This window comes from Coffea arabica, chromosome 6c, assembly GCF_036785885.1.
Source record: "Coffea arabica cultivar ET-39 chromosome 6c, Coffea Arabica ET-39 HiFi, whole genome shotgun sequence".
NCBI lineage: Eukaryota > Viridiplantae > Streptophyta > Magnoliopsida > Gentianales > Rubiaceae > Coffea > Coffea arabica.
This window is the reverse complement of record NC_092320.1, coordinates 11,839,482-11,845,992: the sequence shown is the minus strand read 5'-3', so window position 1 is coordinate 11,845,992 and position 6,511 is coordinate 11,839,482.

Sequence of the window (6,511 nt, the reverse complement as noted above, 5' to 3'; positions counted from 1 at the left end):
ATAAAAGAAATCTCTGTTCTTGCCAAAAACAAATAATAATATTATTTCTTATTATATGACCTTAAAGTACCAAATAGACAAACTCTATAGGAAAAAATTCTTTTATAATTTGAAAACGTGTTAAATAAATTTTTATTATTTGTTTGTACTTTAGAAAAGCATATTGCTTATAGTTACAGCAACTATATTTTGTCGCCTTTCAAACAAGTAGATCTTCATACATTTTGTCCTTATTTTTAATATTTGATTTACATTTTTTTTAAATAAGGCAATAAAATGGCATTATTGGAGATTTCTGAAATTCAAACTTTCAATTTACATAACAGAGAAAGTGCGGAGTGGTGTATTACATTTTAAGTCTGAAACATTTTAAGTATGAAACAAGTGGTTCTACCTAGGCAATTATCTCAACAATGGGCTCGACAAGAGGGACTATTGCAAATGCTGGATCGATGTAGATGATGTGGTCCAATTAATTTTGGTCATGTGAATTTGGTCTGTAAATCTTGTAGTAATAAGTAATAACCTCAGATTTAGTGTTGAGTTGTCCCATAAACTCAAACAAATCTGAATCAAATGAATCAGGCAAAACATCGTAACCTGCATCAACAAATCCCTTGGCATTATATTCTTCAACCACTGCACCGGTTTTTTCAAGAGAACATCTTGAATTTGATTCCTTACAATGCTACCTAACAGTATCCATCCTTTTCTTCGCTTCTAATTATCAACTATTACCTTAAATTATCTATGATATCCTAAGCAATAGAACCTACATGAAACCCTCCAATAATTTCATAATTTCATTGAGATTCGGAGATAGTTTCATCCACTCACAATAATTTCATATATAGTTTGATGGACGTTTGAAGGCAGTTCGAACAGCTCAAATTGACTGACAAGGTATCAACATGATTAATTAAACACTTTAAAGCAGGAATCCACTATAAGAATTCCAGAGTCAAAACCTCCGCCATAGTTACTGCTGTTTTGTTATACCTTCAAGATAACCCATTAACCATTTTTTAGTCCAGATCAATTTGGGCTTATTGAAGAATAATAAAATTCTTACTACAGCTTTCATATAATTTATTTCATTTATGCAAACAAAATTTATTTAATAACTAGCTTTTTGTGGTTAAATTTTGTGTTAATTCTAGTTCATGAGTGAGAGAGTTGGATAATTATATTGTATATAATAATGATTTTAATAGATATTTAATACACTTTATGTTTAAGAGATTTTTAGTGTAAACATATATTTACTTTGATTATTTTCTTTAACATGACCTATATTTTTTTAAAAATAAAATTTGAGCTTTATCAACTTTCAATGTCATTCATTGCCACGTTTGTCTTACAAACATGTGACAACCCCTTCAATCACCGTACTAAAGAAAATGAAATGCTTCTTTTTTTTTTTCTAGAAAAAAGTTTAGATGAATTTGACTCTTGTCACTACTATGAATTAGGGTATACCTTAGAATTTCATATCATTAAAATGTTTTTAACAATTATTGAAAGTCATTTCTCCCTCTCCGTTGTTGCCACTACGGATTAGGCTATATGCTTGAAATCTTAGATCATTGAAGGTTTTTAACAATCATTAGAGGGTCATTTTTCCCACCCAATTGCTATCACCACTAACCGCCACCTCCTTCGCCATCTCACCCTTTCCTCTATTTTTTTCTCTCTCTCGTCCCATCTCTCCTCCTTTCCCTTCTCCTCTATCCCCCTTCCCCTACCACTCTAACTCTTCTATTTCCCTTCCCTTGCTATCTCCTGATTATAATTTTAATATTATATATATCAAATATAAAAATACATAACATAATATAATTATATACATATAATATGAATTGATAAAATGATATTTTCTTGTGATAATATAGTATAATGTTTGTTGTTAATTTTTTGTGATTAAATGATAATCTCGTTATGTTAGTTAGCTCTTTTTTTGTGGCATGTCGTTTATAAAAAAATAACAATAATTGATTCAAATTCTATAGAAATGGATTCATAAGATGAAAATGACTTTTAAAATTTATCTCACGTTAATTTAATAAAAATTCAAAAGAATAATTATTAGGTTATTTATTAGTGTTATATAGATATATATAAAAATACAGTCCAATATAAAAATAAAAATAATAATGGAGCCGGGCAAGAGCACTCGCGGGTCTAATGAGATAGAATGGGGGAGGGGAGGAATTTTTGAGTGACCAAAGGGATGAGACGAGAAGGATTCTTCCGTTTTATCCCGCCCTATTGTCATCCCTATTTTCAGCATCTATCCGTCCCTGACATTGCAAATAGGCTACTGTTCAAAAGTTCAATATTAGGGAAGTGGATCCGAATTGCATTGTAATCCATATTGAACAACAAAATTGCAGATTTCACAAGGGAGCGGGGTACGAGGCAGCCTGCTTAGCCTTTTACTAATACTAGTGAGACGGCCTGTGCGTTGCACAGGAGTGCTAATATTTCCCGTGCTAAGTTACTTAATTTTTAACCGTTGTATATTTCTTATAATGTAGAGAGTTATATAATTATTATAAGTCTGGCTTGAATTATAAAATAATAGTGCGATAAATTGGTTGGGTGAATATAGTGTTAATAGTTTGTGAAGTATGGAGGATATTTTGTAATATAATGGTTAATAAAGTACTATAATTGAGACAATGCAATGCCGACATTTTGTGTGGTATGATTTGTATAAATTATGTGGTTTGGGTGAGGTAATTATAAAGATACCCGTCTATATTTATGTATATCTCTATTACTCACTAAGTTCCATAAATATGAGCCTATTTCCTTTTTTTTTTGCACAAATAAAACATTTAATCAATATAATCACAAGAATTATTTTTTCGTATTTTTGTAAAATGTCGCTCACTAATATTAAATCATTAATCCACATTAAGAGCCATGTATTATTACATTGTTTTTGAAATTTACAGTACTTTAATTTTTTTAATGTAAGAAACAATGTAATTAATGTTGCATGTTTGACTAAAAGAATAATAAAAAATTGCATACAACATTGCTTTTCAATTTAGAGTAATTTAGAGCCATTAGAAAAAATGAATATATATACATTAAATTTAGAGCCACTAGGAAAAATTTTATAATAATTATATATATATACATTAAATATGGATATTTATCTAACAATATAAAAGTGAGAGTTGCCCCATGAATAATGTTTTTTTGTCAAGCGGTTATCCTGCAATTGTTATTGGAGGCCCGGACTATTAGTAAATAACATACTAATTATTCTTTTTTATAGAACGAAAAATAAGAATAAAAACAAGGGCATTAAAAATTTGTAATAATTATATAGAGTAATATGGATATATAGACTAATATATCTTTATAATTGTATGTTTTAAAAAGTAGTAGGGTTAGAAACCATTTTTAGTCCATGACACCTTAACCGATTTTGGTTAATTGTGATAACAATGTTGGACTTCTTTTCTTTTCTTTTTTTTTTTACTGCTGTTCAATTTTTGGGAATCATGCAGTCAAAAGCTACTGCTGAACATGCTAAACAATCACTGCATTCAACAATTTTACAGAGCACTATTTTATTTCATTTTTTTGCAATATATGCATTCATTTTTTTCCAAACAATTTTATTTCATGTCGTAGAAATAAAATCCATTTTTTAAAGTCACTAAAGCCAATAATAATTTATTAATTATTTTCTCAATAATTGTGTATTTACAGAACACTCAACATTATTTAGATTGTTTCTTACATTAAAAAAATTAAAGTACTATAAATTTCAAAAACAATGTAATAATACATGGCTCTTAATGTAGATTAATGATCTAATATTAGTGAGCGGCATTTTACAAAAATATGAAAGAAAAATAATTGTTGTGATTATATTGATTAAATGTTTTAATTTGTGCAAAAAAAAAAGGAAAAAGCCAACAAATACAAAAGTCATCAAAGTTGCCCATAATTACCAAATAACCGCTTGACCAAAAAATCACTATTCATAACCCAACTCTCTCTTTTATTTTATAGACTAGTGAGACGGCCTGCGCAACTAATATTTCCCGTGTTAACTATTTTTTATTGTGTGTGTTTATTAGTATATATCTATGTTATTATCTAATTCATGTAGATCATTAGAGAATTATCATTTTTATTAAAGGTTGACAATTATGAAATATATAGAATACATGAGAACAATAATATATAGAATGCATGAGGGCGCTTATATAGAATGCATAAGCATAAATTAAAAAAATGTATAAGGTTATTTTGCATTTGAATTAAGATAACTAGAAAATTATAAAGTGAATCATTCCCAAAAAAGTATTAATCATTGTTGACATAAAAAAGAGGGACCTGGCAAGTCAATTAAGCACTTAATCCATAGAACCTGGCATTGTTAAAATTAATCACCACATGTCACAGTAATAAAACCCATTTTTTAAAGTTACTAAAGCCAACAATGGTTTATTAATTGTCTCGTCAATAATTGTGCATTTACAAAACACTTAACAATTTTATTTCATGTCAAGCCAACAATAATTTATTAATTGTTTCCTCAATAATTGTGCATTTACAGAACATTTAACAATTTTATTTCATGTTACAGTAATAAAGGCCATTTTTAAAGTCACTAAAGCTAGCAATAATTTATCAATTCTTTCCTAGGTAATTTGCATTTACAGGACACTTTAAAAGCAAATAATTAACCACAAAAAACCAACTTTCAAAAGTTTCACTTTTTACACCACCAATTACCAATTCGATCAATATGTCCCGTAATTGCACCAAAACTATACCTGCTTTAAACAAACAGAACAGACAATTTGACGAAAACAACCCCGACATCCAATAACAATTGCAGGATAACCATTTGACAAAAAAACACTACTCATAGGGCAACTCTCCCTTTTATATTGTTAGATAATTGCAGGATAACCACTTGACCAAAAATACCATTCATAAGGCAACTCTCCCTTTTGTATTATATATATAATTATATTATATTTTTTTGAAATTTATAGTACTTTAGTTTTTTAATGTAAGAAACAATCTAATTAATGTTACATGTTTGACTAAAATAATAAAAAAAAATAGCACACCATATTGCTTTTCAGTTTAGAGTCATTAGGAAAAATGAATGTGTTAAAAAAATTTATAATAATTATCTATATTAAATACGAGTATGCTAGTAAAATCAGAAATTAATTCTTTTAAAAAGGAAATAAGTTAACAATCTAACTCAGATACAAGGCGGAAATAACGTTATGTTTATAGAATGGAAAAATAACAATAAAGATAAGGGCATCAAAAAATTTGTAATAATTATATACATTTAACATGGATATATAGACTAATATATATATGTTTTTATAATTGTGCGTCTTAAATAGTAGAAGGATTATAAACCATTTTTAGTTCCAAATCTTGACACGTTAGCCAATTTCGTTACTTGTGATGACAATGTTGGACTTCTTTTTTTTCGGTTCAATTTTTGGGAATCATGCAATCAGAAGCTTCTTGTCAACATGGTAAACAACTACTCCACCCAATGCAATGAGTAATAAATTGCATAGAAAGAGAGGCACACACAGAGCTTTTATTTACCGCCTCACAAAGTAAACCATCAACGGGAAAGAACCAAAATAGTCAATTGACAAAAATAGCCTCCACATCCAACAATAATTGCAGCATAATCGCTTGACCAAAAAGCACTATTCATAACCCAACTCTCCCCTTTTATATTGTTAGATATTATCTTTTATAAAGAGAAAATAAGCTCATAAATTAGCACACACATATAAATAGAATGAAAACTATAATAATAAAAATAAGGGCACTAAAAATTTTCTAATAAAGAAAATAAAAAAAAGATTAAAAAAAAGAATCCGTGTATGCTTAATCCAGTTGAAGAAGATAAAAGGCCGAAGCAACTCCGTTTAGGAGTTTCAAGTGGGAACAGGTGTGACTTGGGAGAAAAAGTAGGAGCTTTGTGCGGCTCACTTGGAGAAACCAAACACACGCCTGAAGGACAAATACAAAAGCCAACAAAGTTGTCCATAATCACCGAATAACCACTTGACCAAAGATCCATTTCCAGCATAGTCATTTCCAGCATAGGGCCTGTTTGGAACCTGAGTTTTTTAGGAGTTTGTCTAAAACTTTACTGTAGTGCACTGTAGAAGTTTTTGAAAAAATTTTGTAGAAATTTTTGTAAGGTGAAAAACTTTTTTTTTTCTTTCCTTTTTTTTCTTTTTTTTTTCTCTTTCCCTTTCTTTTTCTTTTTCTTTCTTTCCTTTTTCTTTTCTTTCCTTTTTTTTTTCTTCTTCTTCTTCTTTTTCTTCTTCTTCCCCGTCACCTGCTCACCCCCAGCAGCAACTCCACCTCCCGGCTGCCCCGCCTTCCCCCTCCCCCCGCCATCCCCCTCTGCCCGGCCTTCCCCCTCTCCCCTGCTGCCCCCATCTACGCCGCCCCCCTCTGCCCCTTCCCCCTCCCCCCTCTGCCA